Raw genomic sequence first — 21,617 nt, 5'->3', positions numbered from 1 at the left:
CAAGTCGCGCGTAACGTCGAAAGAATCATCTGCAAAAAGATGGGTGCAACACGAGAACCTCCCAAGAAAATGGGTGAAATATAAGGACTTCGCAGGAGGTCACCCATCCGAGTACTTTTCTCGCCCAAGCACCCTTAACTACGGAGTTCTGATAGAATCCGTTGCATTAGTGCTGGTATGATCCCTCATGTTTCATTCTGCACTGCAAATACATACACTCTTTCTCCTTTCATCCCCCCTCCCATCATTTGTTTCCTTGTGCGTGCACTCTGCATCTCTCTTTCTCGTTCTAATATTAAGTAATATGCCCCGGCACCGTGACTCACCTTTGCAAATGAACCAGCAGTTTATAATTCCATTCGTGCGTAACGTCGAACAGCCCATCCGAAAAAAAATAGGTGCAACACGAGGGCTTCCCAAGTGGTCACCCATCCGAGTACTACCCTCGCCCAAGCACACTTAACTGCGGAGTTCTGATGGGATCCGGAGCTTTAATGCTGGTATGATCTCACCTTTTTAATTTTGCACTGCAAATGCATACACTCATTCTCCTTTCTTCCACCTCCCATCATTTGTTTCCTTGTGCGTTCACACTTCACCTCTCATTCTCGTTCTAATATCGATTAAAATGCCCCTGCTTCTTGACTCACATTTGCGTATAAACCAGCGGACCCTAGTTCCAGACGAGTGTAACGTCGAATGACACGTCTGAAAAAAAATTGGTGCGACACGAGGACTTCCCAGGAGGTCACCCATCCGAGTACTAATCTCGCCCAAGCACACTTCACTGTGGAGTTCTGATGGGATCCGGTGCATTAGTGCTGGTATGATCGCACCTGTTTAATTTTGCGCTGCAAATACATAAACTCATTCCCCTTTCTTCCCCCTCCCGTCATTTGTTTCCTTGTTCGAGCGCACTGCACCTCCCGTTCTCGTTCTAATATCAAGTAAAATTCTACAGCGCCGTGACTCACATTTGCGAATAAACCTGAGGACTATAATACAAGTCGCGCGTAAAGTCGAAAGAATCATTTGCAAAAAAATGGGTGCAACACGAGGACGTCACAAGAAAATGGGTGAAATATAAGGACTTCGCAGGAGGTAACCCATGCTAGTACTACTCTCGCCCAAGCACTTTTACCTACGGAGTTCTGATAGAATCCGTTCCATTAGTGCTGGTATGATCCCACCTGTTTCATTTTCGGCTATAAATACATACACTCCTTCTCCTTTCTTCCCCCTCCCGTCATTTGTTTCCTTGTGCGTGCGCACTGCACCTCTCGTTCTCGTTCAAATATCAAGTAAAATGCCACGGCGCCGTGACTCACATTTGCGAATAAATCTGCGGACCATAATTAAAGTCGCGCGTAACGTCGAACGGCACATCTGAAAAAAAAAAGGGTACAACACGAGAACTTCCCAGGAGGTAACCCATCATTGTACTACTTTCGCCAAAACACACTTAACTGCGGAGTTCTGATGGGATCCGGTGCATTTGTGTTGGTGTGACCGCACCTGTTTAATTTCGTGCTGAAAATACATACACTCCTTCTTCCCTCCCGCCCTCCCATAATTTGTTTCCTTTTGCGTTCACATTGCACCTCTCATTCTCGTTCTAATATCGATTAAAATGCCCCTGATTCCTGACTCACATTTGCGTATAAACCAGCGGACCATAGTTCCAGTCGCGCGTAATGTCAAACGACCTATCTGAAAAAACATTGTTGCGATACGAGGACTTCTTAAGAGGTCACCCATCCGAGTACTACTCTCGCCCAAGAACACTTGACTGCAGAGTTCTGATGGGATCCAGTGCATTAGTGCTGGTATGATGCCACTTGTTTAATTTTGCGCTTCAAATACATACACTCCTAATCTTTTCTTCCTCCTCCCGTCATTTGTTTCCTTGTGCGTGCGCACTGCACCTCCTGTACTCGTTCTAATATCAAGTAAAATGCCACAGCGCCGTGACTCACATTTGCGAATAAACCTGCGGACCATAAATCAAGTCGCGCGTAACGTCGAAAGAATCATCTGCAAAAAAATGGGTGCAACACGAGGACCTCCCAAGAAAATGGGTGAAATATAAGGACTTCGCAGGAGGTCACCCATCCGAGTACTTTTCTCGCCCAAGCACCCTTAACTACGGAGTTCTGATAGAATCCGTTGCATTAGTGCTGGTATGATTCCTCATGTTTCATTCTGCACTGCAAATACATACACTTTTTCTCCTTCCATCCTCCCTCCCATCATTTGTTTCCTTGTGCGTGCACTTTGCATCTCTCTTACTCGTTCTAATATCAAGTAATATGCCCCGGCACCGTGACTCACCTTTGCAAATGAACCAGCAGTATATAATTCCATTCGCGCGTAACGTCGAACAACCCATCCGAAAAAAATAGGTGCAACACGAGGGCTTCCCAAGTGGTCACCCATCCGAGTACTACTCTCGCCCAAGCACACTTAACTACGGAGCTCTGATGGGATCCGGAGCTTTAGTGCTGGTATGATCGCACCTTTTTAAATTCGCGCTGCAAATACATACACTCCTTCTCATTTCTTCCCCCTCCCGTCATTTGTTTCCTTGTGCATTCACACTTCACCTCTCATTCTCGTTCTAATATCGATTAAAATGCCCCTGCTTCTTGACTCACATTTGCGTATAAACCAGCGGACCCTAGTTCCAGACGCGCGTAACGTCGAACGACCCGTCTGAAAAAAAATTGGTGCGACACGAGGACTTTCCAGGAGGTCACCCATCCGAGTACTAATCTCGCCCAAGCACACGAGGGCTTTAGTGTTGGTATGATCGCACCTGTTTAATTTTGCGCTGCAAATACATAAACTCATTCCCCTTTCTTCCCCCTCCCGTCATTTGTTTCCTTGTGCGTGCGCACTGCACCTCCCGTTCTCGTTCTAATATCAAGTAAAATGCTACAGCACCGTGACTCACATTTGCGAATAAACGTGAGGACCATAATTCAAGTTGTGCGTAACGTCGAAAGAATCATCTGCAAAAAATGGGTGCAACACGAGGACTTTACAAGAAAATGGGTGAAATATAAGGACTTCGCAGGAGGTAACCCATGCTAGTACTACTCTCGCCCAAGCACCCTTACCTACGGAGTTCTGATAGAATCCGTTGCATTAGTGCTGGAATGATCGCACCTGTTTCATTTCGCGCTACAAAAACATACTCCTTCTCCTTTCTTCCCCCTCCCGTCATTTGTTTCCTTGTGCGTGCGCACTGCACCTCTCGTTCTCGTTCAAATATCAAGTAAAATGCCACGGCGCCGTGACTCACATTTGCGAATAAATCTGCGGACCATAATTAAAGTCGCGCGTAACGTCGAACGGCACATCTGAAAAAAAGAAAATGGGTGCAACACGAGAACTTCACAGGAGGTAACCCATCATTGTACTACTTTCGCCAAAGCACACTTAACTTCGAAGTTCTGATGGGATCTGGTGCATTTGTGCTGGTGTGACCGCACCTGTTTAATTTGGTGCTGAAAATAAATACACTCCTTCCCTCCCCCCCTCCCATTATTTGTTTCCTTGTGCGTGCACTCTGCATCTCACTTTCTCGTTCTAATATCAAGTAATATGCCCCGGCACCGTGACTCACCTTTGCAAATGAACCAGCGGTTTATAATTCCATTCGCGCGTAACGTCGAAAAACCAATCCGAAAAAAAATAGGTGCAACACGAGAGCTTCCCAAGTGGTCACCCATCCAAGTACTACTCTCGCCCAAGCACACTTAGCTGCAGAGTTCTGATGGGATCCGATGCATTATTGCTGGTATGGTCGCACCTGTTTAATTTCACGCTGCAAATACATAAACTCCTTCTCCTTTCTTCCCCCTCCCGTCATTTGTTTCCTTGTGCGTGCGTACTGCACCTCTCGTTCTCGTTCAAATATCAAGTAAAATGCCACGGCGCCGTGACTCACATTTGCGAATAAATCTGCGGACCATAATTAAAGTCGCGCGTAACGTCGAACGGCACATCTGAAAAAAAGAAAATGGGTGGCAACACGAGAACTTCCCAGGAGGTAACCCATCATTGTACTACTTTCGCCAAAACACACTTAACTGCGAAGTTCTGAAGGGATCCGGTGCATTTTTGCTGGTGTGACCGCACTTGTTTAATTTGGTGCTGAAAATACATACACTCCTTCTTCCCTCCCCCCCTCCCATCATTTGTTTCCTTGTGCGTTCACACTGCACATCTCCTTCTCGTTCTAATATCGATTAAAATGCCCCTGATTCTTGACTCACATTTGCGTATAAACCAGCGGACCATAGTTCTAGTCGCGCGTAACGTCGAACGACCCATCTGAAAGAAAATTGTTGCGATACGAGGACTTCCCAAGAGGTCACCCATCCGAGTACTACTCTCGCCCAAGCCCGCTTAACTGCAGAGTTCTGATGGGATCCAGTGCATCAGTGCTGGTATGATGCCACTTGTTTAATTTTGCGCTTCAAATACATACACTCCTTCTCTTTTCTTCCTCCTCCCGTCATTTGTTTCCTTGTGCGTGCGCACTGCACCTCTCGTACTCATTCTAATATCAAGTAAAATGCCACGGCTCCGTGACTCACATTTGCGAATAAACCTGCGGACCATAATTCAAGTCGCGCGTAACGTCGAAAGAATCATCTGCAAAAAGATGGGTGCAACACGAGGACCTCCCAAGAAAATGGGTGAACTATAAGGACTTCGCAGGAGGTCACCCATCCGAGTACTTTTCTCGCCCAAGCACCCTTAACTGCGGAGTTCTGATAGAATCCGTTGCATTAGTGCTGGTATGATCCCTCATGTTTCATTCTGCACTGCAAATACATACACTCTTTCACCTTCCATCCCACCTCCCATCATTTGTATCCTTGTGCGTGCACTCTGCATCTCTCTTTCTCGTTCTAATATCAAGTAATATGCCCCGGCACCATGACTCACCTTTGCAAATGAACCAGCGGTTTATAATTCTATTCGCGCGTAACGTCGAAAAACCCATCCGAAAAAAAATAGGTGCAATACAAGGGCTTTCCAAGTGGTCACCCATCCGAGTACTACTCTCGCCCAAGCACACTTAATTGCGGAGTTCTGATGGGATCCGGGGCTTTAGTGCTGGTAAGATCGCACTTGTTTAAATTCGCGCTGCAAATACATACACTCCTTCTCCTTTCTTCCCCCTCCCGTCATTTGTTTCCTTGTGCGTTCACACTTCACCTCTCATTCTCGTTCTAATATCGATTAAAATGCCCCTGCTTCTTGACTCACATTTGCGTATAAACCAGCGGACCCTAGTTCCAGACCCGCGTAACGTCGAACAACCCGTCTGGAAAGAAATTTGTGCGACACGAGGACTTCCCAGGACGTCACCCATCCGAGTACTAATCTCGCCCAAGCACACTTCACTGCGGAGTTCTGATGGGATCCGGTGCATTAGTGCTGGTATGATCCCACCTGTTTAATTTCGCGCTGCAAATACATAAACTCATTCCCCTTTCTTCCCTCTCCCGTCATTTGTTTCCTTGTGCGTGCGCACTGCACCTCCTGTTCTCGTTCTAATATAAAGTAAAATGCTACAGCGCCGTGACTCACATTTGCGAATAAACCTGAGGACCATAATTCAAGTCGCGCGTAACGTCGAAAGAATCATCTGCAAAAAAATGGGTGCAACACGAGGACTTCACAAGAAAATTGGTGAAATATAAGGACTTCGCAGGAGGTAACCCATGCTAGTACTACTCTCGCCAAAGCACCCTTACCTACGGAGTTCTGATAGAATCCGTTGCATTTGTGCTGGTTTGATCGCACCTGTTTCATTTCGTGCTGAAAATACATACACTCCTTCTCCTTCCCTCCTTCTCCCATCAATTGTTTCTTTGTGCGTTCACACTGCACCTCTCCTTCTCGTTCTAATATCAATTAAAATGCCCCTGCTTCTTGACTCACATTTGCGTATAAACCAGCGGACACGAGTTCCAGTTGCGCGTGACGTCGAACGACCCATATGAAAAAAAATTGTTGCGATACGAGGACTTCCCAAAAGGTCACCCATCCGAGTACTACTCTTGCCCAAGCACACTTAACTACAGAGTTCTGATGGGATCCAATGCATTAGAGCTGGTATGATCACACCTGTTTAATTTCGCGCTGCAAATACATAAACTACTTCTCCTTTCTTCCCCCTCCCGTCATTTGTTTCCTTGTGCGTGCGCACTGCACCTCTCGTTCTCGTTCAAATATCAAGTAAAATGCCATGGCGCCGTAACTCACATTTGCGAATAAATCTGCGGACCATAATTAAAGTCGCGCGTAACGTCGAACGACACATCTGAAAAAAAAGAAAATGGGTGCAACACGAGAACTTCCTAGGAGGTAACCCATCATTGTACTACTTTTGCCAAAGCACACTTAACTGCGTAGTTCTGATGGGATCCGGTGCATTTGTGCTAGTGTGACAACACCTGTTTAATTCCACGCTGCAAATACATAAACTCCTTTTCCTTTCTTCCCCCTCCCGTCATTTGTTTCCTTGTGCGTTCACACTGCACATCTCCTTCTCGTTCTAATATCGATTAAAATGCCCCTGATTCTTGACTCACATTTGCGTATAAACCAGTGGACCATAGTTCCAGTCGCGCGTAACGTCGAACGACCCATCTGAAAAAAAATTGTTGCGACACGAGGAATTCCCAGGAGGTCACCCATCCGAGTACTACTCTCGCCCAAGCACACTTAACTGCAGGGTTCTGATGGGATACAGTGCATTAGCACTTGTATGATGCCACTTGTTTAATTTTGCGCTTCAAATACATATACTCCTTCTCTTTTCTTCCTCGTCCCGTCATTTGTTTCCTTGTGCGTGCGCAATGCACCTCCCGTACTCATTCTAATATCAAGTAAAATGCCACGGCGCCGTGACTCACATTTGCGAATAAACCTGCGGACCATAAATCAAGTTGCGCGTAACGTTGAAAGAATCATCTGCAAAAAGATGGGTGCAACACGAGGACCTCCCAAGAAAATGGGTGAAATATAAGGACTTCGCAGGAGGTCACCCATCCGAGTACTTTTCTCGCCCAAGCACCCTTAACTGCAGAGTTCTGATAGAATCCGTTGCATTAGTGCTGGTATGATCCTCATGTTTCATTCTGCACTGGAAATACATACACTCTTTCTCCTTCCATCCCCCCTCCCGTCATTTGTTTCCTTGTGCGTGCACTCTGCATCTCTCTTTCTCTTTCTAATATCAAGTAATATGCCCCGGCACCGTGACTCACCTTTGCAAATGAAGCAGCGGTTTATAATTCCATTCGCGCGTAACGTCGAACAACCCATCCGAAAAAAAATAGGTGCAACACGAGGGCTTCCCAAGTGGTTACCCATCCGAGTACTACTCTCGCCCAAGCACACTTAACTGCGGAGTTCTGATGGGATCCGGGGCTTTAGTGCTGGTATGATCGAACCTGTTTAATTTCGCGCTGCAAATACATACAGTCCTTTTCCTTTCTTCCCCCTCCCGTCAATTGTTTCCTTGTGCATTCACAATGCACCTCTCATTCTCGTTCTAATATCGATTAAAATGCCCCTGCTTCTTCACTCACATTTGCGTATAAACCAGCGGACCCTAGTTCCAGTCGCGCGTAACGTCGAACGACCCGTCTGAAAAAAAATTGTTGCGACACGAGGACTTCCCAAGAGGTCACCCATCCGAGTACTACTCTCGCCCAAGCACACTTAACTGCGGAGTTCTGATGGTATCCGGTGCATTAATGGTGGTATGATCGCACCCGTTTAATTTCGCGCTGCAAATACATAAATTCTGTCCCCTTTCTTCCCCCTCCTGTTATTTGCTTCCTTGTGCGTGCGCACTGCACCTCCCGTGCTCGTTCTAATATCAAGTAAAATGCTATGGTGCCGTGACTCACATTTGCGAATAAACCTGAGGACCATAATTCAAATCGTGCGTATCGTCGAAAGAATCATCTGTAAAAAAATGGGTGCAACACGAGGACTTTCTAAGAAAATGGGTGAAATATAAGGACTTCGCAGGAGGTCACCCATCCTAGTGCTTCTCTCGCCCAAGCACCCTTAACTTGCGGAGTTCTGATAGAATCCGTTGCATTGGTGCTGGTATGATTGCTCATGTTTCATTCTGCGCTGCAAATACATACACTTTTTCTCCCTCCATCCCCCCTCCCGTCATTTGTTTCCTTGTGCGTGCACTCTGCGTCTCTCTTTCTCATTCTAATATCAATTAAAATGCCCCTGCTTCTTGACTCACATTTGCGTATAAACCAGTGGACCCTAGTTCCAGTCGAGCGTAACGTCGAACGACCCGTCTGAAAAAAAAATTAGTGCGACACGAGGACTTCAAAGGAGGTCACCCATCCGAGTACTACTCTCGCCCAAGCACACTTAAATGCGGAGTTCTGATGGGATTCGGTGCATTAGTGCTGGTATGATCGAACCTGTTTAATTTCGCGCTGCAAATATATAAACTCCTTCTCCTTTTTTCCCCCTCCCGTCATTTCTTTCCTTGTGCGTGCGCACTGCACCTCCTGTACTCGTTCTAATATCAAGTAAAATGCCACGGCGCCGTGACTCACATTTGCGAATAAATCTATGGACCATAATTAAAGTCGCGCGTAACGTCGAACGGCACATCTGAAAAAGAGAAAATTGGTGCAACACGAGAACTCCCCAGGAGGTAACCCATGCTAGTACTACTCTCGCCCAAGCACCCTTACCTACGGAGTTCTGATAGAATCTGTTGCATTAGTGCTGGTATGATCGCACCTGTTTCATTTCGTGCTGAAAATACATACACTCCTTCTCCATCCCTCCCCCTCCCATCAATTGTTTCCTTGTGCGTTCACACTGCACCTCTCCTTCTCGTTCTAATATCGATTAAAATGCCCCTGCTTCTTGACTCACATTTGCGTATAAACCAGCGGACCATAGTTCCAGTCGCGCGTAACGTCGAACGACCCATCTGAAAAAAAATTGTTGCAATACGAGGACTTCCCAAGAGGTCACCCATCCGAGTACTACTCTCGCCCAAGCACACTTAACTGCAAAGTTCTGATGGGTTCTAGTGCAGAAGTGCTGGTATGATGCCACTTGTTTAATTTTGCGCTTCAAATACATACACTCATTCTCTTTTCTTCCTCATCCCGTCATTTGTTTCCTTGTGCGTGCGTACTGCACCTCCCGTACTCGTTCTAATATCAAGTAAAATGCCATGGCGCCGTGATTCACATTTGCGAATAAATCTGCGGACCATAAATCAAGTCGCGCGTAACGTCGAAAGAATCATCTGCAAAAAGATGGGTGCAACACGAGGACCTCCCAAGAAAATGGGTGAAATATAAGGACTTTGCAGAAGGTCACCCATCCGAGTACTTTTCTCGCCCAAGCACCCTTAACTGCTGAGTTCTGATAGAATCCGTTGCATTAGTGCTGGTATGATCCCTCATGTTTCATTCTACACTGCAAATACATACACTCTTTCTTCTTCCATCCCCCCTCCCGTCATTTGTTTCCTTGTGCGTGCACTCTGCATCTCTCTTTCTCGTTCTAATATCAAGTAATATGCCCCGGCACCGTGACTCACCTTTGCAAATGAACCAACGGTTTATAATTCCATTCGCGCGTAACGACGAACAACCCATCCGAAAAAAAATAGGTGCAACACGAGGGCTTCCCAAGTGGTCACCCATCCGAGTACTACTCTCGCCCAAGAACACTTTACTGTGGAGTTCTGATGGGATCCGGAACTTTAGTGCTGGTACGATCGCACCTGTTTAATTTCGCGCTGCAAATACAAACACTCCTTCTCTTTTCTTCCCCCTCCCGTCATTTGTTTCCTTATGCGTTCACACTTCACCTCTCATTCTTGTTCTAATATCAATTGAAATGCCCCTGCTTCTTGACTCACATTTGCGTATAAACCAGCGGACCCTAGTTCCAGATGCACGTAACGTCGAACAACCTGTCTGAAAAAAAATTGGTCCGACACGAGGACTTCCCAAGAGGTCAACCATCCGAGTACTAATCTCGCCAAGCACACTTAACTGCGGAGTTCTGATGGGATCCGGGGCTTTAGTGCTGGTATGATCGCACCTGTTTAATTTCGCGCTGCAAATACATAAACTACTTCTCCTTTCTTCCCCCTCCCATCATTTGTTTCCTTGTGCGTTCACACTTCATCTCTCATTCTCGTTCTAATATCGATTAAAATGCCCCTGCTTCTTGACTCACATTTGCGTATAAACCAGCGGACCCTAGTTCCAGACGCGCGTAACGTCGAACTACCCGTCTGAAAAAAAATTGGTGCGACACGAGGACTTCCCAGGAGGTCACCCATCCGAGTTCTAATCTCGCCCAAGCACACTTCACTGCGGAGTTCTGATGGGATCCGGTGCATTAGTGCTGGTATGATCGCACCTGTTTAATTTTGCGCTGCAAATACATAAACTCATTCCCCTTTCTTCCCCCTCCCGTCATTTGTTTCCTTGTGCGTGCGCACTGCACCTCCCGTTCTCATTCTAATATCAAGTAAAATGCTACAGCGCCGAGACTCACATTTGCGAAAAAAACCTGAGGACCATAATTCAAGTCGCGCGTAACGTCGAAAGAATCATCTGCAAAAAAATGGGTGCAACACGAGGACTTCACAAGAAAATGGGTGAAATATAAGGACTTCGCAGGAGGTAACCCATGCTAGTACAACTCTCGCCCAAGCACCCTTACCTACGGAGTTCTGATAGAATTCGTTGCATTAGTGCTGGTATGATCGCACCTGTTTCATTTCGTGCTGAAAATACATACACTCCTTCTCCTTCTCTCCCCCTCCCATCAATTGTTTCATTGTGCGTTCACACTGCACCTCTCCTTCTCGTTCTAATATCGATTAAAATGCCCCTGCTTCTTGACTCACAATTGCGTATAAACCAGCGGACCCCAGTTCCAGTCGAGCGTAACGTCGAACGACCGGTCTGAAAAAAAATTGGTGCGACACGAGAACTTCCTAGGAGGTCACCCATCCGAGTACTACTCTCCCCCAAGCACACTTAACTGCGGAGTTCTGATGGGATCCGGTGCATTAGTGCTAGTATGATCGCATAAGTTTAATTCCACGCTGCAAATACATAAACTCCTTCCCCTTTCTTCCCCCTCCCGTCATTTGTTTCCTTGTGCGTGCGCAATGCACCTCCCGTGCTCGTTCTAATATCAAGTAAAATGCTACGGTGCCATGACTCACATTTGCGAATAAACCTGAGGACCATAATTCAAGTCGCGCGTATCGTCGAAAGAATTATCTACAAAAAAATGGGTGCAACACGAGGACTTCCTAAGAAAATGGGTGAAATATAAGGACTTCGCAGGAAGTCACCCATCCTAGTGCTACTCTCGCCCAAGCACCTTTAACTTGCGGAGTTCTGATAGAATCCGTTGCATTGGTGCTGGTATGATTGCTCATGTTTCATTCTGCGCTGCAAATACATATACTTTTTCTCCCTCCATCCCCCCTCCCGTCATTTGTTTCCTTGTGCGTGCACTCTGCATCTCTCTTTCTCGTTCTAATATCGATTAAAATGCCCCTGCTTCTTGACTCACATTTGCGTATAAATCAGTGGACCCTAGTTCCAGTCGCGCGTAACGTCGAACGACCCGTCTGAAAAAAAAATTAGTGCGACACGAGGACTTCCCAAGAGGTAACTCATTTGAGTACTACTCTCGCCCAAGCACATTTAACTGCGGAGTTCTGATGGGATCCGGTGCATTAGTGCTAGTATGATCCCACCTGTTTAATTTCGCGCTGCAAATACATAAACTCCTTCTCCTTTCTTCCCCCTCCCATCATTTGTTTCCTTGTGCGTGCGCACTGCACCTCTCGTTCTCCCTCAAATATCAAGTAAAATGCGACGGTGCCGTGACTCACATTTGCGAATAAATCTGCTGACCATAATTAAAGTCGCGCGTAAGGTCGAACGGCACATCTGAAAAAAAGAAAATGGGTGCAACACGAGAACATCCAAGGAGGTAACCCATCATTGTACTACTTTCGCCAAAGCACACTTAACTGCGGAGTTCTGATGGGATCCAGTGCATTTGTGCTGGTGTGACCGCACCTGTTTAATTTCGTGCTGAAAATACATACACTCCTTCTTCCCTACCCCCCTCCCATCATTTGTTTCCTTGTGCGTTCACACTGCACCTCTCCTTCTCGTTCTAATATCGATTAAAATGCCCCTGATTCTTGACTCACATTTGCGTATAAACCAGCGGACCATAGTTCCCGTCGTGCGTAACGTCGAACGACTCATCTGAAAAAAAATTGTTGCGATACGAGGACTTCCCAAGAGGTCACCCATTCGAGTACTACTCTCGCCCAAGCACACTTAACTGCAAAGTTCTGATGGGATCCAGTGCATTAGTGCTGGTATGATGCCACTTGTTTAATTTTGTGCTTCAAATACATACACTCCTTCTCTTTTCTTCCTCCTCCCGTCATTTGTTTCCATGTGCGTGCGCACTGCACCTCCCGCACTCGTTCTAATATCAAGTAAACTGCCACGGCGCCGTGACTCACATTTGCGAATAAACCTGCGGACCATAAATCAAGTCGCGCGTAACGTCGAAAGAATCATTTGCAAAAAGATGGGTGCAACACGAGGACCTCCCAAAGAAATGGGTGAAATATAAGGACTTCGCAGGAGGTCACCCATCCGAGTACTTTTCTCGCCCAAGCACCCTTATCTGCGGAGTTCTGATAGAATCCGTTGCATTGGTGCTGGTATGATTGCTCATGTTTCATTCTGCGCTGCAAATACATATACTTTTTCTCCCTCCATCCCCCCTCCCGTCATTTGTTTCCTTGTGCGTGCACTCTGCATCTCTCTTTCTCGTTCTAATATCGATTAAAATGCCCCTGCTTCTTGACTCACATTTGCGTATAAATTAGTGGACCCCAGTTCCAGTCGCGCGTAATGTCGAACGACCCGTCTGAAAAAAAAATTAGTGCGACACGAGGACTTCCCAAGAGGTAACTCATTTGAGTACTACTCTCGCCCAAGCACATTTAACTGCGGAGTTCTGATGGGATCCAGTGCATTAGTGCTGGTATGATCCCACCTGTTTAATTTCGCGCTGCAAATACATAAACTCCTTCTCCTTTCTTCCCCCTCCCATCATTTGTTTCCTTGTGCGTGCGCACTGCACCTCTCGTTCTCCCTCAAATATCAAGTAAAATGCCACGGTGCCGTGACTCACATTTGCGAATAAATCTGCGGACCATAATTAAATCGCGCGTAAGGTCGAACGGCACATCTGAAAAAAAGAAAATGGGTGCAACACGAGAACATCCAAGGAGGTAACCCATCATTGTACTACTTTCGCCAAAGCACACTAAACTGCGGAGTTCTGATGGGATCCGGTGCATTTGTGCTGGTGTGACCGCACCTGTTTAATTTCGTGCTGAAAATACATACACTCCTTCTTCCCTACCCCCCTCCCATCATTTGTTTCCTTGTGCGTTCACACTGCACCTCTCCTTCTCGTTCTAATATCGATTAAAATGCCACTGATTCTTGACTCACATTTGCGTATAAACTAGCGGACCATAGTTCCCGTCGTGTGTAACGTCGAACGACTCATCTGAAAAAAAATTGTTGCGATACGAGGACTTCCCAAGAGGTCACCCATTCGAGTACTACTCTCGCCCAAGCACACTTAACTGCAGAGTTCTGATGGGATCCAGTGCATTAGTGCTGGTATGATGCCACTTGTTTAATTTTGTGCTTCAAATACATACACTCCTTCTCTTTTCTTCCTCTTCCCGTCATTTGTTTCCATGTGCGTGCGCACTGCACCTCCCGTACTCGTTCTAATATCAAGTAAACTGCCACGGCGCCGTGACTCACATTTGCGAATAAACCTGCGGACCATAAATCAAGTCGCGCGTAACGTCGAAAGAATCATCTGCAAAAAGATGGGTGCAACACGAGGACCTCCCAAAGAAATGGGTGAAATATAAGGACTTCGCAGGAGGTCACCCATCCGAGTACTTTTCTCGCCCAAGCACCCTTATCTGCGGAGTTCTGATAGAATCCGTTGCATTAGTGCTGGTATGATCCCTCATGTTTCATTCTGCACTGCAAATACATACACTCTTTCTCCTTCCATCCCCCCTCCCGTCATTTGTTTCCTTGTGCGTGCACTCTGCATCTCTCTTTCTCATTCTAATATCAAGTAAAATGCCCCGGCACCGTGACTCACCTTTGCAAATGAACCAGCGGTTTATAATTCCATTCGCGCGTAACGTCGAACAACCCATCCGAAAAAAAATTGGTACAACATGAGGGCTTCCCAAGTGGTCACCCATCCGAGTACTACTCTAGCCCAAGCACACTTAACTGCAGAGTTCTGATGGGATCCGGGGCTTTAGTGCAGGTATGATCGCACCTTTTTAATTTCGCGCTACAAATACATACACTCCTTCCACTTTCTTCCCCCTCCCGTCATTTGTTTCCTTGTGCGTTCACACTTCACCTCTCATTCTCGTTCTGATATCGATTAAAATGCCCCTACTTCTTGACTCACATTTGCGTATAAACCAGCGGATCCTAGTTCCAGACGCGCGTAACGTCGAACGACCCGTCTGAAAAAAAATTGGTGCGACACGAGGACTTCCCGGGAGGTCACCCATCCGAGTACTAATCTCGCCCAAGCACACTTAACTGCGGAGTTCTGATGGGATCCGGTGCAATAAGGCTGGTATGATCGCACTTATTTAATTTTGCGCTGCAAATACATAAACTCATTCCCTTTTCTTCCCCCTCCCGTCATTTGTTTCCTTGTGCGTGCGAACTGCACCTCCCGTTCTCGTTCACATATCAAGTAAAATGCCACGGCGCAGTGACTCACAATTGCGAATAAACCTGCGGACCGTAAATCAAGTCGCGCGTAACGTCGAAAGAATCATCTGCAAAAAGATGGGTGCAACACGTGGACCTCCCAAGAAAATGGGTTAAATATAAGGACTTCGCAGGAGGTCACCCATACGAGTACTTTTCTCGCCCAAGCACCTTTAACTGCGGAGTTCTGATAGAATCCGTTCCATTAGTGCTGGTATGATCCTTCATGTTTCATTCTGCACTGCAAATACATACACTCTTTCTCCTCCCATCCCCCCTCCCGTCATTTGTTTACTTGTGCGTGCTCTCTTCATCTCTCTTTCTCGTTCTAATATCAAGTAATATGACCCGGCACTGTGACTCACCTTTGCAAATGAACCAGCGGTTCATAATTCCATTCGCGCGTAACGTCGAACAACCCATCCGAAAAGAAATAGGTGCAATATGAGGGCTTCCCAGGTGGTCACCCATCCGAGTACTACTCTCGCCCAAGCACACTTAACTGCGAAGTTCTGATGGGATCCGGGGCTTTAGTGCTGGTATGATCGCATAAGTTTATTTTTGCGCTGCAAATACATACACTCATTCTCCTTTCTTCCCCCTCCCGTCATTTGTTTCCTTGTGCGTTCACACTTCACCTCTCATTCTCGTTCTAATATCGATTAAAATGCCCATGCATCTTGACTCACATTTGCGTATAAACTAGCGGACCCTAGTTCTAGACGAGCGTGACGTCGAACGACCCGTCTGAAAAAAAAATTGGTGCGACACGAGGACTTCCCAGGAGGTCACGCATCCGAGTACTAATCTCGCCCAAGCACACTTCACTGTGGAGTTCTGATGGGATCCGGTGCATTAGTGCTGGTATGATCGCACCTGTTTAATTTTGCGCTGCAAATACATAAACTCCTTCTCCTTTTTTCCCCCTCCCGTCATTTGTTTCCTTGTGCATGCGCACTGCACCTCTCGTTCTCGTTCAAATATCAAGTAAAATGCCACAGCGCCGTGACTCACATTTGCGAATAAATCTGTAGACCATAATTAAAGTCGCACGTAACGTCGAACGGCACATCTGAAGAAAAGAAAATGGGTGCAACACGAGAACTTCCCAGGAGGTAACCCATCATTGTACTATTTTCGCCAAAGCACACTTAACTACGGAGTTCTGATGGGATCCGGTGCATTTGTGCTGGTGTGACCGCACCTGTTTAATTTGGTGCTGAAAATACATACACTCCTTCTTCCCTCCCCCCCTCCCATCATTTGTTTCCTTGTGCGTTCACACTGCACCTCTCCTTCTCGTTCTAATATCGATTAAAATGCCCCTAATTCTTGACTCACATTTGCGTATAAACCAGCGGACCGTAGTTCTAGACGCGCGTAACGTCGAACGACCCATCTGAAAAAAAAATATTGCGATACGAGGACTTCCCAAGAGGTCACCCATCCGAGTACTATCCTCGCCCAAGCACACTTAACTGCAGAGTTCTAATGGGATCCAGTGCAGTAGTGCTGGTATGATGCCACTTGTTTAATTTTGCGCTTCAAATACATACACTCATTCTCTTTTCTTCCTCATCCCGTCATTTGTTTCCTTGTGCGTGCGCACTGCACCTCCCGTACTCGTTCTAATATCAAGTAAAACGCCACGGCGCCGTGACTAACATTTGCGAATAAACTTGTGGACCATAAATCAAGTCGCGCGTAACGTCGAAAGAATCATCTGCAAAAGATGGGTGCAACACGAGGACCTCCCAAGAAAATGGGTGAAATATAAGGACTTCGCAGGAGGTCACCCATCCGAGTACTTTTCTCGCCCAAGCACCCTTAACTGCGGAGTTCTGATAGAATCCGTTCAATTAGTGCTGGTATGATCCCTCAAGATTCATTCTGCACTGCAAATACATACACTCTTTCTCCTCCCATCACCCCTCCCGTCATTTGTTTCCTTGTGCGTGCACTCTGCATCTCTTTTTCTCGTTCTAATATCAAGTAATATGCCCCGGCACCGTGACTCACCTTTGCAAATGAACCAGCGGTTTATAATTCCATTCGCGCCTAACGTCGAACAACCAATCTGAAAAAAAATAGGTACAACACGAGGGCTTTCCAAGTGGTCACCTATCCGAGTACTACTCTCGCCCAAGCACACTTAACTGCGGAGTTCTGATGGGATCCTGTGCATTAGTGCTGGTATGATCGCACCAGTTTAATTTTGCGCTACAAATACATAAACTCATTCCTCTTTCTTCCCCCTCCCGTCATTTGTTTCCTTGTGCGTGTGCACTGCACCTCCCGTTCTCGTTCTAATATCAAGTAAAATGCCACGGCGCCGTGTCTCACATTTGCGAATAAACCTGAGGACCATAATTCAAGTCGCGCGAAACGTCGAAAGAATCATCTGCAAAAAAATAGGTGCAACACGAGGACTTCACAAGAAAATGGGTGAAATATAAGGACTTCGCAGGAGGTAACCCATGCTAGTACTACTCTCGCCCAAGCACCCTTACCTACGGAGTTCTGATAGAATTCGTTGCATTAGTGCTGGTATGATCGCACCTGTTTCATTTCTTGCTGAAAATACATACACTCCTTCTCCTTCCTTCCCCCTCCCATCAATTGTTTCCTTGTGCGTTCACACTGCACATCTCCTTCTCGTTCTAATATCGATTAAAATGCCCCTGCTTCTTGACTCACATTTGCGTATAAACCAGCGGACCCTAGTTCCAGTCGCGCATAACGTCGAACGACCCGTCTGAAAAAAAATTGGTGCGACACGAGGACTTCCCAGGAGATCACCAATCCGAGTACTACTCTCGCCAAAGCACACTTTACTGCGGAGTTCTGACGGGATCCGGTGCATTAGTGCTGGTATGATCGCACCCGTTTAATTCCGCGCTGCAAATACATAAACTCCTTCTCCTTTCTTCCCCCTCCCGTCATTTGTTTCCTTGTGCGTGCGCACTGCACCTCCCGTGCTCCTTCTAATATAAAGTAAAATGCTACGGTGCCGTGACTCACATTTGCGAATAAACCTGAGGACCATAATTCAAGTCGCGCGTATCGTCGAAAGAATCATCTGCAAAAAAATGGGTGGAACACGAGGACTTCCTAAGAAAATGGGTGAAATATAAGGACTTCGCATGAGGTCACCCATCCTAGTGCTACTCTCGCCCAAGCACCCTTAACTTGCGGAGTTCTGATAGAATCCGTTGCATTGGTGCTGGTATGATTGCTCATGTTTCATTCTGCGCTGCAAATACATACACGTTTTCTCCCTCCATCCCCCCCCGTCATTTGTTTCCTTGTGCGTGCACTCTGCATCTCTCCTTTTCGTTCTAATATCGATTAAAATGCCCCTGCTTCTTGACTCATATTTGCGTATAAACCAGTGGACCCTAGTTCCAGTCGCGCGTAACGTCGAACGACCCGTCTGAAAAAAAAATTAGTGCGACACGAGGACTTCCCAAGAGGTCACCCATCGGAGTACTACTCTCGCCCATGCACACTTAACTGCGGAGTTCTGATGGGATCCGGTGCATTAGTGCTAGTATGATCGCACCTGTTTAATTTTGTGCTGCAAATACATAAACTCCTTTTCCTTTCTTCCCCCTCCCGTCATTTGTTTCCTTGTGCGTGCACACTGCACCTCTCGTTCTCGTTCAAATATCAAGTAAAATGCCACGACACCGTGACTCACATTTACGAATAAATCCGCGGACGATAATAAAAGTAGCGCGTAACGTCGTACGACACATCTGAAAAAAAGAAAATGGGAGCAACACGAGAACTTCCCACAAGGTAACCCATCATTGTACTACTTTCGCCAAAGAACACTTAACTGCGGAGTTCTGATGGGATCCGGTGCATTTGTGCTGGTATGATCGCACCCGTTTAATTTTGCGCTACAAATACATAAACTCATTCCCCTTTCTTCCCCCTCCCGTCATTTGTTTCCTTGTGCGTGCGCACTGCACCTCCCGTTCTCGTTCTAATATCAAGTAAAATGCCACGGCGCCGTGACTCACATTTCCGAATAAACTTGAGGACCATAATTCAAGTCGCGCGTAACGTCGAAAGAATTATCTGCAAAAAAATGAGTGCAACACGAGGACTTCACAAGAAAATGGGTGAAATATAAGGACTTCGCAGGAGGTAACCCATGCTAGTACTACTCTCGCCCAAGCACCCTTACCTACGGAGTTCTGATAGAATCCGTTGTATTAGTGCTGGTATGATCCCTCATGTTTCATTCTGCACTGCAAATACATACACTCTTTCTCCTTCCATCCCCCCTCCCGTCATTTGTTTCCTTGTGCGTGCACTCTGCATCTCTCTTTCTCGTTCTAATATCAAGTAATATGCCCCGGCACCGTGACTCACCTTTGCAAATGAACTAGCGGTTTATAATTCCATTCGCGCGTAACGTCGAACAACCCATCCGAAAAAAAATAGGTGCAACACGAGGGCTTCCCAAGTGGTCACCCATCCGAGTACTACTCTCGCCCAAGCACACTTAACTACGGAGTTCTGATGGGATCCGGAGCTTTAGTGCTGGTATGATCGGACCTGTTTAATTTCACACTGCAAATACATACACTCCTTCTCCTTTCTTCCCCCTTCCGTCATTTTTTTCCTTGTGCGTTCACACTTCATCTCTCATTCTCGTTCTAATATCGATTAAAATGCCCCTGCTTCTTGACTCAGATTTGCGTATAAACCAGCGGACCCTAATTCCAGACGTGCGTAACGTTGAGCGACCCGTCTGAAAAAAATTGGTGCGACACGAAGACTTCCCAGGAGGTCATCCATCCGAGTACTAATCTCGCCCAAGCACACATAACTGCGGAGTTCTGATGGGATCCGGTGCATTAGTGCTGGTATGATCGCACCTGTTTAATTTCGCACTGCAAATACATAAACTCATTCCCCTTTCTTCCCCCTCCCGTCATTTGTTTCCTTGTGCGTGCGCACTGCACCTCCCGTTCTCGTTCTAATATCAAGTAAAATGCCACGGCGCCGTGACTCACATTTGCGAATAAACCTGAGGACCATAATTCAAGTCGCGCGTAACGTCGAAAGTATCATCTGCAAAAAAGTGGGTGCAACACGAGGACTTCCTAAGAAAATGGGTGAAATATAAGGACTTCGCAGGAGGTCACCCATCCCAGTACTTTTCTCGCCCAAGCACCCTTAACTGCGGAGTTCTGATAGAATCCGTTGCATTAGTGCTGGTATGATCCCTCATGTTTTATTCTGCACTGCAAATACAGACACTCTTTCTCCTTCCATCCTTCCTCCCGTCATTTGTTTCCTTGTGCGTGCACTCTGCATCTCTCTTTCTCGTTCTAATATCAAGTAATATGCCCCGGCACAGTGACTCACCTTTGCAAATGAACCAACGGTTTATAATTCCATTCGCGCGTAACGTCGAACAACCCATCCGAAAAAAATAGGTGCAACGTGAGGGCTTCCAAAGTTGTCACCCATCCGAGTACTACTCTCGCCCAAGGACACTTAAGTGCGGAGTTCTGATTGGATCCGGGGCTTTAGTGCTGGTATGATCGCACCTGTTTAATTTCGCGCTGCAAATACATACACTCCTTCTCCTTTCTTCCCCCTCCGGTCATTTGTTTCCTTGTGCGTTCACACTTCACCTCTCATTCTCGTTCTAATATCGATTAAAATGCCCCTGCTTCTTGACTCACATTTGCGTATAAACCAGCGGACCCTAGTTCCAGTCGCGCGTAACGTCGAACGACCCGTCTGAAAAAAAATTAGTGCGACACGAGGACTTCCCAAGAGGTCACCCATCCGACTACTACTCTCGCCCAAGCACACTTAACTGCGGAGTTCTGGTGGGATCCAGTGCATTACTGCTGGAATGATTGCACCTGTTTAATTTCCTGCTTCAAATACATAAACTCATTCCCCTTTCGTCCCCCTCTCGTCATTTGTTTCCTTGTGCGTGAGCACTGCAGCTCCCGTTCTCGTTCTAATATCAAGTAAAATGCTACAGCGCCGTGACTCACATTTGCGACTAAACCTGAGGACCATAATTCAAGTCGCGCATAATGTTAAAAGAATCATCTGAAAAAAAATGGGTGCAACACGAGGACTTCCTAAGAAAATGTTTGAAATATAAGGACTTCGCAGGAGGTCACCCATCCTAGTGCTACTCTCGCCCAAGCACCCTTAACTTGCGGAGTTCTGATAGAATCCGTTGCATTGGTGCTGGTATGATTGCTCATGTTTCATTCTGCGCTGCAAATACATACACTTTTTCTCCCTTCATCCCCCCTCCCGTCATTTGTTTCCTTGTGCGTGCACTCTGCATCTCTCCTTCTCGTTCTAATATCGATTGAAATGCCCCAACTTCTTGACTCACATTTGCGTATGAACCAGTGGACCCTAGTTCCAGTCGCGCGTAACGTCCAACGACCCATCTGAAAATAAATTGGTGCGACACGAGGACTTCCTAGGAGGTCACCCATCCGAGTATTACTCTCGTCCAAGCACACTTAACTGCGGAGTTCTGATGGGATCCGGTGCATTAGTGCTGGTATGATCGCACCCGTTTAATTCCGCGCTGCAAATACATAAACTCCTTCTCTTTTCTTTCCCCTCCCGTCATTTGTTTCCTTGTGCGTGCACACTGCACCTCTCGTGCTCGTTCTAATATCA

General features: G+C 46.5%; 6 non-coding genes and 35 pseudogenes across 6 annotated transcripts; all 41 read right to left on the bottom strand.

The window, feature by feature from the left end:
- Positions 1–395: 395 nt before the first annotated feature.
- LOC148250756 (5S ribosomal RNA) lies at positions 396–514 on the bottom strand. Its single transcript, XR_015814878.1, has one exon. It is a non-coding gene; the product is annotated as a 5S ribosomal RNA (ribosomal RNA).
- Positions 515–719: 205 nt separating this feature from the next.
- On the bottom strand, positions 720–838 carry LOC148250755 (5S ribosomal RNA). The gene has a single exon (XR_015815255.1). It is a non-coding gene; the product is annotated as a 5S ribosomal RNA (ribosomal RNA).
- A 560-nt stretch (positions 839–1,398) lies between these two features.
- Positions 1,399–1,517, bottom strand: LOC148250754 (5S ribosomal RNA; annotated as a pseudogene).
- Positions 1,518–1,721: 204 nt separating this feature from the next.
- LOC148250753 (5S ribosomal RNA) lies at positions 1,722–1,839 on the bottom strand (annotated as a pseudogene).
- Positions 1,840–2,399: 560 nt separating this feature from the next.
- Positions 2,400–2,518, bottom strand: LOC148250752 (5S ribosomal RNA). The gene has a single exon (XR_015815982.1). It is a non-coding gene; the product is annotated as a 5S ribosomal RNA (ribosomal RNA).
- An 859-nt stretch (positions 2,519–3,377) lies between these two features.
- Positions 3,378–3,496, bottom strand: LOC148250751 (5S ribosomal RNA; annotated as a pseudogene).
- Positions 3,497–3,697: 201 nt separating this feature from the next.
- On the bottom strand, positions 3,698–3,816 carry LOC148250750 (5S ribosomal RNA). The gene has a single exon (XR_015814625.1). It is a non-coding gene; the product is annotated as a 5S ribosomal RNA (ribosomal RNA).
- Positions 3,817–4,349: 533 nt separating this feature from the next.
- On the bottom strand, positions 4,350–4,467 carry LOC148250749 (5S ribosomal RNA; annotated as a pseudogene).
- A 561-nt stretch (positions 4,468–5,028) lies between these two features.
- On the bottom strand, positions 5,029–5,147 carry LOC148250748 (5S ribosomal RNA; annotated as a pseudogene).
- A 205-nt stretch (positions 5,148–5,352) lies between these two features.
- LOC148250747 (5S ribosomal RNA) lies at positions 5,353–5,471 on the bottom strand (annotated as a pseudogene).
- A 559-nt stretch (positions 5,472–6,030) lies between these two features.
- LOC148250746 (5S ribosomal RNA) lies at positions 6,031–6,149 on the bottom strand (annotated as a pseudogene).
- Positions 6,150–7,361: 1,212 nt separating this feature from the next.
- LOC148250745 (5S ribosomal RNA) lies at positions 7,362–7,480 on the bottom strand (annotated as a pseudogene).
- Positions 7,481–7,685: 205 nt separating this feature from the next.
- On the bottom strand, positions 7,686–7,804 carry LOC148250744 (5S ribosomal RNA; annotated as a pseudogene).
- A 562-nt stretch (positions 7,805–8,366) lies between these two features.
- Positions 8,367–8,485, bottom strand: LOC148250743 (5S ribosomal RNA; annotated as a pseudogene).
- Positions 8,486–8,694: 209 nt separating this feature from the next.
- On the bottom strand, positions 8,695–8,813 carry LOC148250742 (5S ribosomal RNA; annotated as a pseudogene).
- Positions 8,814–9,018: 205 nt separating this feature from the next.
- On the bottom strand, positions 9,019–9,136 carry LOC148250741 (5S ribosomal RNA; annotated as a pseudogene).
- Positions 9,137–9,697: 561 nt separating this feature from the next.
- LOC148250740 (5S ribosomal RNA) lies at positions 9,698–9,816 on the bottom strand (annotated as a pseudogene).
- A 205-nt stretch (positions 9,817–10,021) lies between these two features.
- On the bottom strand, positions 10,022–10,139 carry LOC148250739 (5S ribosomal RNA; annotated as a pseudogene).
- A 205-nt stretch (positions 10,140–10,344) lies between these two features.
- LOC148250738 (5S ribosomal RNA) lies at positions 10,345–10,463 on the bottom strand (annotated as a pseudogene).
- A 560-nt stretch (positions 10,464–11,023) lies between these two features.
- LOC148250737 (5S ribosomal RNA) lies at positions 11,024–11,142 on the bottom strand (annotated as a pseudogene).
- Positions 11,143–11,704: 562 nt separating this feature from the next.
- On the bottom strand, positions 11,705–11,823 carry LOC148250736 (5S ribosomal RNA; annotated as a pseudogene).
- Positions 11,824–12,032: 209 nt separating this feature from the next.
- LOC148250735 (5S ribosomal RNA) lies at positions 12,033–12,151 on the bottom strand (annotated as a pseudogene).
- A 204-nt stretch (positions 12,152–12,355) lies between these two features.
- LOC148250734 (5S ribosomal RNA) lies at positions 12,356–12,473 on the bottom strand (annotated as a pseudogene).
- Positions 12,474–13,035: 562 nt separating this feature from the next.
- Positions 13,036–13,154, bottom strand: LOC148250733 (5S ribosomal RNA; annotated as a pseudogene).
- Positions 13,155–13,362: 208 nt separating this feature from the next.
- Positions 13,363–13,481, bottom strand: LOC148250732 (5S ribosomal RNA; annotated as a pseudogene).
- A 204-nt stretch (positions 13,482–13,685) lies between these two features.
- LOC148250731 (5S ribosomal RNA) lies at positions 13,686–13,803 on the bottom strand (annotated as a pseudogene).
- A 561-nt stretch (positions 13,804–14,364) lies between these two features.
- On the bottom strand, positions 14,365–14,483 carry LOC148250730 (5S ribosomal RNA; annotated as a pseudogene).
- A 205-nt stretch (positions 14,484–14,688) lies between these two features.
- LOC148250729 (5S ribosomal RNA) lies at positions 14,689–14,807 on the bottom strand (annotated as a pseudogene).
- Positions 14,808–15,367: 560 nt separating this feature from the next.
- LOC148250728 (5S ribosomal RNA) lies at positions 15,368–15,486 on the bottom strand (annotated as a pseudogene).
- A 206-nt stretch (positions 15,487–15,692) lies between these two features.
- LOC148250727 (5S ribosomal RNA) lies at positions 15,693–15,811 on the bottom strand (annotated as a pseudogene).
- Positions 15,812–16,020: 209 nt separating this feature from the next.
- On the bottom strand, positions 16,021–16,139 carry LOC148250726 (5S ribosomal RNA; annotated as a pseudogene).
- Positions 16,140–16,343: 204 nt separating this feature from the next.
- LOC148250725 (5S ribosomal RNA) lies at positions 16,344–16,461 on the bottom strand (annotated as a pseudogene).
- Positions 16,462–17,021: 560 nt separating this feature from the next.
- Positions 17,022–17,140, bottom strand: LOC148250724 (5S ribosomal RNA; annotated as a pseudogene).
- Positions 17,141–17,699: 559 nt separating this feature from the next.
- On the bottom strand, positions 17,700–17,818 carry LOC148250723 (5S ribosomal RNA; annotated as a pseudogene).
- Positions 17,819–18,378: 560 nt separating this feature from the next.
- On the bottom strand, positions 18,379–18,497 carry LOC148250722 (5S ribosomal RNA). Its single transcript, XR_015814940.1, has one exon. It is a non-coding gene; the product is annotated as a 5S ribosomal RNA (ribosomal RNA).
- A 209-nt stretch (positions 18,498–18,706) lies between these two features.
- Positions 18,707–18,825, bottom strand: LOC148250721 (5S ribosomal RNA; annotated as a pseudogene).
- Positions 18,826–19,385: 560 nt separating this feature from the next.
- On the bottom strand, positions 19,386–19,504 carry LOC148250720 (5S ribosomal RNA). The gene has a single exon (XR_015815134.1). It is a non-coding gene; the product is annotated as a 5S ribosomal RNA (ribosomal RNA).
- Positions 19,505–19,708: 204 nt separating this feature from the next.
- LOC148250719 (5S ribosomal RNA) lies at positions 19,709–19,827 on the bottom strand (annotated as a pseudogene).
- A 235-nt stretch (positions 19,828–20,062) lies between these two features.
- On the bottom strand, positions 20,063–20,181 carry LOC148250718 (5S ribosomal RNA; annotated as a pseudogene).
- Positions 20,182–20,710: 529 nt separating this feature from the next.
- LOC148250717 (5S ribosomal RNA) lies at positions 20,711–20,829 on the bottom strand (annotated as a pseudogene).
- Positions 20,830–21,390: 561 nt separating this feature from the next.
- LOC148250716 (5S ribosomal RNA) lies at positions 21,391–21,509 on the bottom strand (annotated as a pseudogene).
- Positions 21,510–21,617: the final 108 nt, after the last annotated feature.

Source organism: Carica papaya, chromosome 8 (assembly GCF_054855325.1).
Source record: "Carica papaya isolate Zhongbai chromosome 8, ASM5485532v1, whole genome shotgun sequence".
NCBI lineage: Eukaryota > Viridiplantae > Streptophyta > Magnoliopsida > Brassicales > Caricaceae > Carica > Carica papaya.
The sequence above is the reverse complement of the archived record's forward strand: the minus strand, read 5'-3'. Positions and strand labels throughout refer to the sequence as shown.